The following is a 14869-nucleotide window of genomic DNA, read 5'->3' as shown; positions in this document are numbered from 1 at the left end:
CTTTTATAAGAAACTGCCTGTTTTCCAAATTTTCTTTACAATTTTGTTTGTTTCTTACAAATTTTCTTTACAAAGTTGCTCTGCATTAGCACTTGGTATTGTCAAGTTTATTTGTTGGTTTCTTTGTATTTTTTTTTTTAATTATTGCAATTGGTATCTAGTGTTATTTCATTGTGGGCTTTTTCTTCTTCTTCTTTTCCAATCAAGAGAGGGCGGATAGACTCCTGCATGCACCCTGACTGGGATCCACCTGGCAACCCCCATCTGCAGCCCATGCTCTGCCCATCTGGGGCCATGCTCACAACTGACCTATTTTCAGCGTCTTAGGCAGAGGCTCCATGGAGCCATCCTCAGTGCCAAGGGTGATGCACTCAAACCAATCAAGCCATGTCTGCGGGGAGGGAGAGAGAGAGAGAGAGAAAGAGAGAGAAGGGGGAGGAGGGGTGGAGAAACAGATGGTCACTTCTCCTGTGTGCCCTGACTGGGAATCAAACCCAGGACATCCACATGCCGGACTGATGCTCTACCACTGAGCAAACCAGCCAAGGTTTCATTGTGGTTTTAATTTGCATTTCTCCAGTAGTTAATGATGATGAGTGTCTTGTCATGTGTTTATTTGCCATCCATATATCTTCTTGGCTTCAGGGTTTGTTCAAATCTTTGGATCATTTTTAATTGGGTTATTTGTTTTCTTCTTTATATTAAAGATCTAGTTCTTTTTTTTTTTTTCAGAGACAGAGAGAGGGATAGACAGGGACAGACAGACAGGAACAGAGAGATGAGAAGCATCAATCATTAGTTTTTTGTTGTGAGTTGCAACACCTTAGTTGTTCATTGACTGCTTTCTCATATGTGCCTTGACCGTGGGCCTTCAGCAGACTGAGTAACACCTTGCTCAAGCCAGCGACCTTGGGTTCAAGCTGATGAGCTTTTGCTCAAACCAGATGAGCCCCGTGCTCAAGCTGGCAACCTCAGGGTCTCGAACCTGGGCCCTCTGCATCCCAGTCCGATGCTCTATCCACTGTGCCACTCTTTGGTCAGGCTGGATCTAGTTCTTTATCACATATGTTTTGCAAATATTTTCTTCCAATCTGTGGTTTCTCTTTCCATTTTCATGAGTGTCTTTTGAAAATATTATTTTAATAAAAGCTAATTTAGCATACTTTCTTCTAATAGTAAATGGATATAGAAGTTATATCTAAAAAAATTTTGCTTCACTTAAACTCTCAAATGTAGGGGGGTAAGGGAGATGTTGAGGTGAATATGGAGGAGGGTGGATACATTCGGGGAGACAGTAGAATCTATGTAAACACAATAAATAAATTAATTAATTAAAATAAAAACTCTCAAATGTTTTCTTCTGGCAGTATTTTAATTCTGGGTTTTGCATTTAGGCCTGTGATCCATTTTGAGTTGATTTTTGTGTCACTTGTGAGGTATAGGTTGTTAAGCTTCTTTTTTTCTTTTCTTACTTTCTTTTTTTTTTAATGTGGATGTTCAGCTGTTACAATGACTACTCTCTCTCCATTAAATTACTTTTGTATCTTTGTCAAAAATTAATTGACCATATATGTGTGGGTCTATTCCCAGTTTATAAAGTTTCAAAATGTTAAAAACAAGATAAGGCTTTATCTATTTGAAAGAAAGAAAGAACAATTTAGATAATTTATGTGATTTTCTTTCAAAATATTTTAGCCATTCTACTGGATGTATAGTGTGTCAGTGGTGAGGTTCCCAGGAAACAGATTCTGAGGTGGAGTTTAGTGTGCTGGGTATTTATTAAGAAGTGCTCTTGAGGTCAACACCTGTAGTCAGAAAGGAAGCAGAATCAAACAAAGGGAGAGACTATGCCTCCACTGGCTTGGCTCCAGAGGAAGCACTACAGGTGGAGTAGCCCTTCATAGACATCAGAGTTGGCCAAAACGACAGGTAGGAGATGACTCCAGGACAGCTACAGGCAGAAGTTGACCTAGACCTACACCTAAGGAATTCCCAAGAGGTTCCAGAACCAACACACCAAGTGGCTGGCTTCAGACTACATTAGAACACCACCTACAACCTCCACAAATGACACATCAAAAGGGTGAAGAACTCAGCAGGAATCGGAGCCTGACTGAAGTAAATCCTGCTCCATGGAGTCATTTCCCACACAACACCTTATCAGCTGTAGTTGTGGCCAGTACTCATAGCCAGTCAGCTTGTGGGTCACTCCCACCCAGTGACATGCCAACAGCAATCAAGGTTCAACTACAACAGGAGGACACACAACCCACACAAGGGGCACATCTGGAGCACCCAGCTGAGATGACCAGGGAGACTCTGCCACTGGGCCTCACAGGATACCTACCACATACGGCCAATCTCTCAAGACTGGGAAACATAGAAGATCTACCTAATACATAGAAACTAACACAGGGAAGTAACCAAAATAAGTAGAAAAAAAAAACATGTTACAAATAAAAGAACAGGAGAAAACTCCAGGAAAAGAACTAAATGAAATGCAGGCAAGCAGCCTACTAGAAACAGACTTCAAAACACTGGTTATAAAGCTGTTCAATAAACTTAGAGGAAGAATAGATGAACTCAGTGAGAATTTACACAAAGAGATAGAAACCATAAAAGAGAACCAGTCAGAAATTAAAAAATACAAAAACTGAAATAAAGAATACATTAGATGGACTCAACAGCAGGTTAGATAAAGCAGAGGATTAAATCAGTGATTTGGAAGACAACCAATTGGAACAGAAAAAAGAAAAAGGAATCCAAAAAATGAAGAGAGTTTAAAGAACCTCTGGGACAACATCAAGCATAACAACATTTGACTCATAGGGATCCCAGAAGGAGAAGAGAAAAAGCAAGGGACTGAAAACCTATTTGAAGAGATAATGACTGAAAACTTCCCTGGCAAAGTAAATAGACATACAAATTCAGGAAGTGCAGAGGGTCCCAAACAAGATGAACCCAAAGAGGCCCACACCAAGATACAGCATAATAAAAATGCCACAGGTTAGAAAGACAAAGTGAGAATATTAAAAGCAACAAGAGAAAAGTACATAGTTACCTATAAGACTGCCAGCTGATCCACAACAGAAAGTTTGCCAACCAGAAGAGATTGACACAAAAAACTCAAAGTGATGAAAAGCACAGACCTACAACCAAGATCACTTTACCAAATAAGGTTATCATTTGAATTGAAGGATAAATAAGGAGCTTCCCAGACAAGAAAAAGCTAAAGGAGTTCATCACCACCAAACCAGTATTACAAGAAATATAAAAGAGACTTCTTTACAAAGAAAAAGAAAAAAGGATTAAAATATGAATTTTAAAATTTTATCACAGAGAAAGGCAAACACCTAATAAAAGCAGTGGATCAACCAATCATAAAGCTAGTACAAAGGTTAAACTGCAACACCAGGAAGATCATGTATAATTACAACAGTAAATTAAAGAATGTACACAAACATACACACACAAAAGAAGTAAAAAATAATGACAAAAACATAAAAGTGGAGGGGATGAGTAAAAATGGTAGTGATTCTAGGATGTGCTTGAACTTAAGTGATCATCAACTTAAATTAAACTGCTCTAAGCATAGTTTGGAATGTATTAAGCACATGGTAATCACAAACCAAAAATCTACAAGAGATACACAAGAAATAAAGAGAAAGCAATCCAAAAACAACACTACAGAAAGTTATCTACAAACAAGAGAAGAACGAGAGAATAATTAAAGAACAGAAAACTACAAAAACAATCAGAAAACAATAAAATGTCAATAATTACATACCTATTAATAATTACTTTAAATGTAAATTAATTAAATGCTCCAACAAAAGATATATGGTAGCTGAATGGTTAAGAGAACACGACCCATATATATGCTGTTTACAAGATAACCATTTCAGATGGAAAGACACAAATAGACTAAAAATAAAGGGATAGAAAATGATATTTCATGCAGATGAAAATAAAAGGTAAGGTGGGATAGCAATACTTACAAGAGACAAAATAGACTTTAAAGCAAAAGATATAACAAGACAAAAAAGGACATTTCATAATGATAAAGGTATCAATCCAACAAGAATATATACTTTGTAACACTTACAAACACAACATAGGAGCACCTAAACATATAAAGCAAATATTAACAGACATAAAGGGATATCAACATTAATACAGTAATAGTAAAGGACTTTAACACCCCATCGACATTAATGAATCCATCATTCAAACAGAAAATCAACAAGGAAATCATAGCCTTAACTGACATATTAGACCAGATAGATTTAATTAATATTTTTAGAACATTTCACCCCAAAGCAGCAGAATATACATTATTTTCAAGTGCACATGGAACATTTTCCAGGGTAGGCCACATGTTAGGTCATAAATCAAGTCTCGGTAAATTTAAGAATATTCAAATCATATCAATCTTAAATCTTCTTCAATCACAATGGTATAAAACTAGAAATCAATTACAAGAAGAAAACAAAAAAATACACAAACACATGAAGGCTAAATAACATGCTATTAAACAATAAATGGGTTTCTCATGTTATAGAATTAATTTGCATTGAACACAAACTAAATAAAAAGAAATGACTGAAAAAGCAAAAACAATGAACAGATTAATAACACAATGAACGAAAAAAGCAAAAGATACGTGAAGACAAATGAAAAGAAAAACACAACACAAAAATCTATGGAATACAATCAAAACAGTCCTAAGAGGAAAATTCATAGAAATACAGGCCTACTTCAGACCACACTGGATTATAACCCTACCACCTCCATGAGCAACACACTCAAAGGATGGATTCAGTTACCACCAGAGCCCCACTGAAGTTCATCCTGCTCCAGAGTCAACTCCTGCAGAGCAGCTTCTCCACTGTAGTCACAGCTGGTCCTCACAGCCAAGTGACTTGGGGGTCAGTCCTTCCCAGTGATGCCAACAGCAATCAAGCCTCAATAACAATAGGACAGGGCAAACAGCCCACACAGGTGAATGTCTGGAGCACTCAGCTCAGGTGATTGAGTAGGCTGTGCCACTGGGCCCTACAGGACACCTACCACACAAGGCCACTCTAAGTCAGGGAGACATAGCAGCTCTACCTAACATATAGAAACACAAGGAAGAAATCAAACTGTGAAGACAAAGAAACATGACCCAAGTGAAAAACAGAGAACTCTCTGGAAAAATAACAAAACAAAATGGATGCAAGCAATTTACCAGATACAGAGTTCAAAACACTGGTTGTAAGGATGCTCAAGAAACTTAGAACTTCAACAAATTAATAATAAGCATAAAAAAAAGAACATAGAAAGCGTAGAAAAGAATCAGTCAGAAACGAAGGATATACCAACTGAAATGAAAAATAATTTGTAGGGAATCAACAGTAGAGTAGATCAAGCTGAGAACCAAATCAGCAATTTGAAATATAAGGAAGCAAACAATCAGAACAGCAAAAAGAAAAAAGAACTACTCAAAAAATGAAGATAGTGTAAGGAGCTCTGGGACAAGTTCAGGTATACCAACATTCGTATCATAGGGGTGTTGGAAGGAAAAGAGAAAGAGCAAGAAATTGAAAACCTATTTGGAAAAATAATAACAGAAAACTTCTCCAACCTGGTGAAGAAAATAAACAAACAAGTTTAGGAAGCACAGAGAGTCCCAAACAAGATGAACCCAAAAAGGCCCACACCAAGACACACCATAAAATGCAAAATGTTACTGCAGAGAATCATAAAAGTAGCAAGAGAGCCTGACCAGTGGTGGCGCAGTGAATAAAGCATCAACCTGGAAATGCTGAGGTCGCCGGTTCGAAACCCTGGGCTTGCCTGGTCAAGGCACATATGGGAGTTGATGCTTCCAGCTCCTCCCCCCCCTTCTCTCTCTCTGTCTCTCCCTCTCCTCTCTAAAATGAATTTAAAAAAAAAAAGTAGCAAGAGAAAAGCAGCAAGTTATATACAAGGGAATTCCAGCTGATTTCTCAACTAAAACTTTGCAGCCCAGAAGGGAGTAGCAAGAAATATTCAAAGTGATAAAAAGCAACCTACAACCAAGATTACTCTACCCAGCAAAGCTATCATTCAGAACTGAAGTACACATAAATAGCTTCCCAAACAAGAATAAGTTAAAGTTCACCACGACCAAATCAGTATTATATGAAGTGTTCAAGGGTCTTCTTTAAGAAGAAGAAAAAATAAAGATAAAAAATATGAACAATAAAATGGCAATAAGTACATATATATCAACAGTTTAATCTAAAAACAACAACAACAAAATAAATGAATAGGCAAAGCAGAAACAAACTCATAGATACATAGAACATTTTGAGGGTTGCCAGATGGGAAAGGGTTTGCAGGGCAGGGGCTGGAGTGAAAAAGGTAAAGGTATTAAGAAGTATAAATTGGTTGTTACAGAACAGTCATGCAGATATAAAGTATAATATAGGGAAAATAGTCAATAATAGTCTAATAACTATGTATGGTATCAGATGGGTACTGACTGATCTAGATCATTGCAGCATTATTTGCAACAGCTAAGATATAAAGGCAACCTAAGTGTCCATCAATAGATGAATGAATAAAGAAGTAATACAGAAACACAATGAAATATGTGGGCCATAAGAAAGAATGAAATCTTACCATTTACGACAACATGGATGAACCTAGAGGGTTGTATGCTAAGTGAAATAAGTCAGACAGAGAAAGACAAATACCATATGATTTCACTTATACGTGTAATCTAAAAACCAAAATAAACAAAACAGAAACAAACTCATATACCAAAAACAAATTGATGGTTGCCAGATGGGAGTGGGGGTGCTAGGTGAAAAAGGTGAAGGGATTTGGGGAGTGCTAGGTGAAAAAGGTGAAGGGGTGGGGGGGCGCTAGGTGAAAAAGGTGAAGGGGTGGGGGGCGCTAGGTGAAAAAGGTGAAGGGATTGGGGTGCGCTAGGTGAAAAAGGTGAAGGGGTGGGAGGGCGCTAGGTGAAAAAGGTGAAGGGGTGGGAGGGCGCTAGGTGAAAAAGGTGAAGGGATTTGGGGGGTGCTAGGTGAAAAAGGTGAAGGGGGGCGCTAGGTGAAAAAGGTGAAGGGGGGCGCTAGGTGAAAAAGGTGAAGGGGTGAGAGGGTGCTAGGTGAAAAAGGTGAAGGGGGGCGCTAGGTGAAAAAGGTGAAGGGGTGGGGGGGTGCTAGGTGAAAAAGGTGAAGGGGTGGGAGGGCACTAGGTGAAAAAGGTGAAGGGGTGGGGGGGTGCTAGGTGAAAAAGGTGAAGGGATTGGGGTGCACTAGGTGAAAAAGGTGAAGGGGTCGGGGGGTGCTAGGTGAAAAGGGTGAAGGGAGGCCCTGGCCGGTTGGCTCAGCGGTAGAGCATCGGCCTAGCGTGCGGAGGACTCGGGTTCGATTCCCGGCCAGGGCACACAGGAGAAGCGCCCATTTGCTTCTCCACCCCTCCGCCACGCTTTCCTCTCTGTCTCTCTCTTCCCCTCCCGCAGCCAAGGCTTCATTGGAGCAAAGATAGCCCGGGCGCTGGGGATGGCTCTGTGGCCTCTGCCTCAGGCGCTAGAGTGGCTCTGGTCGCAACATGGCGACGCCCAGGATGGGCAGAGCATCGCCCCCTGGTGGGCAGAGCATCGCCCCTGGTGGGCGTGCCGGGTGGATCCCCGTCGGGCGCATGCGGGAGTCTGTCTGACTGTCTCTCCCTGTTTCCAGCTTCAGAAAAATAAAAAAATAATAATAATAAAAAGGTGAAGGGATTGGGGGGCATTAGATGAAAAAGGTGAAGGGGTGGGAGGGCGCTAGGTGAAAAAGGTGAAGGGGGGTGCTAGGTGAAAAAGGTGAAGGGATTGGGGGGGGGCGCTAGGTGAAAAGGGTGAAGGGATTGGGGGGAATTAGGTGAAAAAGGTGAAGGGGTGGGGGGAATTAGGTGAAAAAGGTGAAGGGGTGGGGGGGCGCTAGGTGAAAAAGGTGAAGGGGTGGGGGGGGCGCTAGGTGAAAAAGGTGAAGGGATTAAGAAGTACAAATTGGCAGTTACAAAACAGTCATGGTGCCCTGGCCGGTTGGCTCAGCGGTAGAGCGTCGGCCTAGCGTGCGGAGGACCCGGGTTCGATTCCCGGCCAGGGCACACAGGAGAAGCGCCCATTTGCTTCTCCACCCCTCCGCCGCGCTTTCCTCTCTGTCTCTCTCTTCCCCTCCCGCAGCCAAGGCTCCATTGGAGCAAAGATGGCCCGGGCTCTGGGGATGGCTCTGTGGCCTCTGCCTCAAGCGCTAGAGTGGCTCTGGTCGCAACATGGCGACGCCCAGGATGGGCAGAGCATTGACCCCTGGTGGGCAGAGCGTCGCCCCTGGTGGGCGTGCCGGGTGGATCCCGGTCGGGCGCATGCGGGAGTCTGTCTGACTGTCTCTCCCTGTTTCCAGATCCAGATTAGAAATTAAAAAAAAAAAAACAGTCATGGGCATGTGAGGTACAGCTTAGTCAATAATACTGTAATAACTCTGTATGATATCAGGTGAGTACTAGACTTATTGAGGAAACATTTTGTAAGTTATATAAGATGTCTAACCACTATGCTGTACACCTAAAACTAATATTGAATGTCAACTGTAATTGAAAGTTGTTTTGATTTTTTTTAATTGGCTGGTGGGCCACAGATCCATGGAAAGTGGTCTGAGCGATGCACCTTTGCAGTCAATCACAATTGGGGTATGGCTTTGCGTTTTAATTTGCATCTCACTTCTGCTAAAGAGGCTGAGTGCCTTTTCATATATGCTGACTAGCCATTTGAATATACAGCCTCTTTTTAAAGGTGTCTGTGAGAGGGTGGTCGAGTGTCTTGGGGCCTTACTGAGACCCAAGGAGACTCCTCTGGAGCATCAGCCACTAAGCATATAGTACAAGAAAGCAGCCCCTGGGGCCATGGAAAGCCAGACAGAGTTGGATCCAAATCTGTCTTCCATTTCCTAGCTATACACGCTGGGCGGTAATTCAACTTCTCTGAGCCTTAGTTTTTCCCTCATAAAAAATAAAAACAAAAAAACTGGGATTGTAATTAGGGGTGGAGGAAAGGGGGAAGGGAAGAAGATGTCCTAGCTTTAATATAAGGTCTACCGGAAAATTCTGTCCGTTTCTATCACAAGTTTCGACACGTAAGCATATGTTTACTTGGCGCATGTGTGCCTCTCTATTTTTATCATTTAATGTATACATACTGACGTAGCAAATTAACTAAAACAAAGTTGATTCACGTTAGTCTTATGTGTGAAGCGATAGTGTACCCATGGCTACTGATAAAGTTCATTTACTCCACTGTATTGTATACAAATTTCAACAAGGAAGAAATGCTACAGAAGCATGTAGAAATTTATTGCAAGTGTTTGGTGAAGGTACCGTTTCTGATAGGACACGCAGAAGATGGTTCGAAAAACTCGAAACAGGTGATTTCGACCTTTCTGATAAGCCATGTTCTGGGCGACCATCTTTGATCGATGACAATGTTGTTAAGACCATGTTGGAGCAAGATCCTTTTCTGACAACATCAGAGATAGCAGAAAGGCTTAATTCAGCTCAGCAAATCATTTCGGACTATATTTGGAAGATAGGATTGGTGTAGAAATATATTATTTAATAAAGTTTATTGACGGTAAGAAAAATTTGTCTTTTGTTTTATTCCAAAAAATAGACAGAACTTTCCAGTAGACCTTATATAAACTCTGGTCCTCCAGGATTTAAGGATGCCCAGTCAAGTCAAAGGACCAGCGAACTTGCCCCCATGGGTCAGTCTGTGAGAGGGACTCAAAAGCTTCCCAGAAAGAGATTCATCCTGAGGGAAGAGAGACATAAGGTCCAAGTGGATGCAAGATCAGTCCTCTAGGTTGACCCTGAGCACAGCCCTACAGACCCATGTCTGAGTCCCACAAGAGAAAACTGTATCCATGGTCTATTGCAGTAGAACAAACCATGCCAAACTCAGTGGCTTCAAATAACAACAAACATTTATTTTACTCATCAATCCATAGTTGGGCAAGGCTTAATGGGATCAACTCATCTCTGCTCCAGGCAGCACTGGCTCAATGGCTGAGGCTAATCTATCTCCTTTTCAAGATGGTGGCCTGTCATGGAAGGAAGGTAAGTATAGGCTACAGGCTGGGAAGCTCAGACCTTCCCCCAGTGCTGTTTGGGCTTCCTCACAGCATGGTGGCTAGGCACCTTGAGCAAGAAAACCAGTGGGAGCTACATCACTTTTTATGACCCAATGTGTCACTTCTGCTCTAGTCATAGTCTATCTATATTCAAGGAGAGGGAGAAGTGTCAAAGTCACATTACATGAAGACCATGTGGGTTGAAAGAGATATTTGGAAAATACAAAATCTGCTGGAAGCTCTCCCCCCAAAACCTCCACACAATTCTGAGAACTGATGTGACAACAGCTGGCCAGCCTGCAGGGACAAGTGAGCAGAGGAGACTCCCTTTTAGGGTGGTGGGGGCAGCTCAGAGGCCTGGGCTGTGGCTGAGCCAGGCTTCATGCTGGAGAGGTCCTCAGCCTTCCCAGGAATCTGGGCCACAGCAGGGGAAGGAGACTCCAGCTACAGCACATCTGCCTTGGGCTCAGCAGAAAGTTTGAAAGCAGCCATCCCAGCTTGGAAGTCGATCACAGGAGAGAAAAGGTCACACCACCCAGTGGGAGAATGTTTGTGAACACAAGTGAGACACCCCCTGCAGCTCCAGGAAATAAACAGCAGAAACTTTGAAAGGCACAGAGGTCCCATTATAGCAGAAAGGAAATAAGCCCAGAGAAATACTTTTTATTGCCATTGATATAACCACATTTTTATCCCCAGTCAGAAGAAAGGTAACTTACATGGGAGAATGCAAGTGCCCATCAAATAGCTTAGCACAGTGGTCGGCAAACTCATTAGTCGACAGAGCCAAATATCAACAGTACAATGATTGAAATTTCTTTTGAGAGCCAAATTTTTTAAGCTTAAACCATATAGGTAGGTACATTCCTAATCGAGGTAGCGCCCACACGTGGTATTTTGTGGAAGAGCCACACTCAAGGGGCCAAAGAGCCATATGTGGCTTGCAAGCGCAGTTTGCTGACCACTGGTAGCACATGGTAGGACTTCAGCAATTGCTCTTCTGAACTGTCGAATATGTTCTCCACTCATAATGAGCCTTGATTATTCTACTATAGGAGAGGAGAGCTAGGCCTGAGGTTATCTTAGGGGTCCACCACCCAGTGGGGCCTGTGGCTGATTGCCAGCAGATAACACATATGCAGCTGATACAAAGGTTCCCAAAATCCCATCAGGACTGAGATCTGGCACTGCGGCATCAAGTGTCTAGGCCTCATCTGAAGGGCTAGTGAGCTCCCAGCAGGGCCAGGACCATGGGGATCAGAACAGGGTCAGGCCCAAGAGCCAGTGACCAGGCAAGCGATTTTCCCCAGAGAACACTGTGTTGGTTCCCCAGGGCTGCTATAACAAATGACCACAAATTTGGTGGCTTAAAACAACAAAAAGTTATTCTCTCACTGTGTAGACAGAAGTCCAAAATCAGTACAAGCGGGCTGAAATCAAAGTGGTATCAGGCCTGTGCTCCCTCCAAAAGCTCAGGTCACATTCTGATGGCCACAGACATTGCTTGGTTTACGATCATCTCATTCCAATCTTTGTCTCCATGGTCATATCACCTTCCCTTCTTCCTATGTCAAATCTTCCTCTGCCTCTCTTTGTAAGTTACTGTGATTACATTGGGACCACCCAGAGAATCTAGGCCAATCTCTCCATCTCAAGAGCCTTAACTTAGTCGTATCTGCCAAGACCCTTTTCTGTAGTATGTAACAGGTACAGGTTCCAGGGTGTAGGACTTAGATATCTTTGGGACCATTATCAGCCACCACAAGCACCGATAGAGGGGTAAGTTTGAATGATGATCAGGAGGGAGGGCAGAATTTGCAAGGCGGAGAGTTGTGTGTAGAAAGTGAGGGGATGTCGCCCTGGCCGGTTGGCTCAGCAGTAGAGCGTCGGCCTAGCGTGCAGAGGACCCGGGTTCGATTCCCGGCCAGGGCACATAGGAGAAGCGCCCATTTGCTTCTCCACCCCTCCGCCGCGCTATCCTCTCTGTTTCTCTCTTCCCCTCCCGCAGCCAAGGCTCCATTGGAGCAAAGATGGCCCGGGCGCTGGGGATGGCTCTGTGGCCTCTGCCTCAGGCGCTAGAGTGGCTCTGGTCGCAACATGGCGACGCCCAGGATGGGCAGAGCATCGCCCCCTGGTGGGCAGAGCATCGCCCCTGGTGGGCATGCCAGGTGGATCCCGGTCGGGAGCGTGCGGGAGTCTGTCTGACTGTCTCTCCCTGTTTCCAGCTTTAGAAAAATGAAAAAAAAAAAAAAAAGAAAGTGAGGGGATGTCCACAGGAACCAACCTGGGGTCAGGAACCAAGGAGACAAGAGCAGGTCAGGAAGCCAGCCTGAGATGGGGCTAACATACAAGTCATGGACTGAGAGCCCCCTACAGCTGCCCCCCCCCCCCAGAACAGAGCAGGAAGCAGAGAGCAGACACCAGAATCCTACCATGGGGGAGTACAGTGTTGAGCAGAAGGCCACCGGAGCAGTGGAGGAAGGCTGGGAAAGCCATGCAACCATATTGACCTTAGGACAAATTACTTCCATCTTTAGAAAAATACCGTAAATACTGATTATGTGAAAGCAAGCAACTTTATTGTAACACAAATCTAACAATGCCCCTCAGATGTACCCAGATTCTGTACCACCATATGTGTTACACAAATATGTGTGTCGAATCAGGGGCAAGAAACGGGCAGTGAGCTCAAGGAGCTCCCAGGTCCAAATGGGAGGCTGGTGGAGGCTTGGCCAAGGTCCAGAGATGGGTCTGATGCTGTCCATGGCTGGGTTTTTCCACCCATCTATCCATCATCTACTTGCCCAAATGAGCAGCATCCAGTAAAATGATAAAAACAGGATGGGCAGATGAGCAGGAGGTGAAGGCTTTGAAAGCAGTGTTCTATTTGGTGCTGATGGTGTGATTCCAGTGAGAGCCATGGAAGTGAATGTCCCTAGGACCAGCAGCAAGCACAATTTTCTCTGAGAACTTTGAGTCTCAGGGCTTAACTTCATAGCCCAATGACAACTGCTGTTTATTGACCATCTATCATGTGTCAGGCATTGTCCCCCTGGCCAGGGCCTCCTATGTCGGAGTTATCATCCCCATTCTACAGATGATGAAACTGAGACTTTAAGAGAGTAAATAACTTTCTGGGGGACACACAGGAAGGAAGCTGCAGGTTGGGCTTAACCCTGGGCTGCTGGTGCTCCACGCTAACTCCGGCCAGGAGATGGGCAGGTCCAGCTGAGAAGGCCGTCAGCACACCTGGTGCACTCAGCCTCCTGAGCCTGGGTCGAGCCTTCCATCAACCTGGGCCTGGGCTGTGGACAACAGCACCAGACCCACTCACTCTGTTTGGAAGCTAAACAGTAAATTAAAGGACTTCATTATCTCATTGAGAGCAGAATAAAACACTTGGAAAGGCTGGTGCATTAACTGCAATCAAGTTCTGAAAGGTTCTTCATTGCTGGAAGGAACAGCCCCTAATAAATTGCTCTTTTCACCTAGATGTGGCTAATATCTCATAAGCAATCACAGCGGTGTCCACTGCAGCTGTTTCTGCATCTTCACAAAGGATTTTAAAGATACCAAGTTGCTTCCCAAGAGAGCAAATCATCTTTGCAATGTCCAAAAAGACGGCCTGGGCCCTCTCCTATGACCTACTGAGAAGGCAGTCCAGGGCGTGGTCCCAGCAGGGCCAGAACCATGGGGATCAGAACAGGGTCAGGCCCAAGATCTGGATCTGGGGTCACTCAGGATTCCTCAAGACACCCCATCCCAGTTGCTAGTCACTGCAGGTGTACCGCGAGTCCCTCCACAATCTTGAATGAACACCACTGCAGGGAAGGCCACAAGTTATCCCAGCTCTGCCCTCCTTGGACCTAAAATTCAAACTAAGCTGTGTGTTAGTTCCACAGGATTCAGTGATGGTCTTCCTGTCTCATTGATTTAATGTTCCTGGGAGGCAGTCATCCAGAGACTTGAATTTTAGTGATCATGAAACTGACACACCGTTTACTCAAAATCATACCTTCAGAATCTCAGGCCCTGACCTTCTCCAGGATATTAAAGGGCCGCAGTAGGGCCAGCCTCAGGAACCGGCAGAATAACAGCAACAATTCACATCCATTAGGCATTTTCCCATTGGTCAAGCTTATATTCAGCACCCACACACACCAACCTAAATCCTTACAAACCACCCCAATTTACAGATGAGGAAACTGAGGTACAAGAGTGGTAAGGGTGTGGAGGCCCCTTAGACTCTATCTTCCATTGTGTCAACCTTTTGGTTTTTAGAGGCTACACAGGCTGGTCCTCAGACAGATTGTGACACACACAAAAAGAAGAAAATGTTAAAAGGACACGGGCTAAGAAGTATGTCAAGGAGGAAACAGGAAAATGTTACGGAAGGAAATGATTCAAGATGGACAGAGAAAGAAGAGGGAAAGATTTGGTAGCCTCTGTCCTGCCCTGGCCCTGCCCATGCATGTCACAAAAAAGGGGATAAGGCTTCTGGTGTCACCATGCCACCTGATATTCACTCGCTGATTCCTTAAGTTCCTCTGCATGCTCAACCCTGGCATAGGCCCTTGGCAGACCCAGGAAAAGCTGTGTCCATTGGCTCTTCTTTTCCTAACCTCCCCTCGCCTCAGTCTCCCAATCTGCAATATGGGCATATGAATCCGTACCTTTCCTGAGGATCAGGTGCGACCACATACACACTGGCACCAAGGAAAAAGCCT

This window comes from Saccopteryx leptura, chromosome 4 (assembly GCF_036850995.1).
Source record: "Saccopteryx leptura isolate mSacLep1 chromosome 4, mSacLep1_pri_phased_curated, whole genome shotgun sequence".
Classification (NCBI taxonomy): Eukaryota; Metazoa; Chordata; class Mammalia; order Chiroptera; family Emballonuridae; genus Saccopteryx; species Saccopteryx leptura.
The sequence above is the reverse complement of the archived record's forward strand: the minus strand, read 5'-3'. Positions refer to the sequence as shown.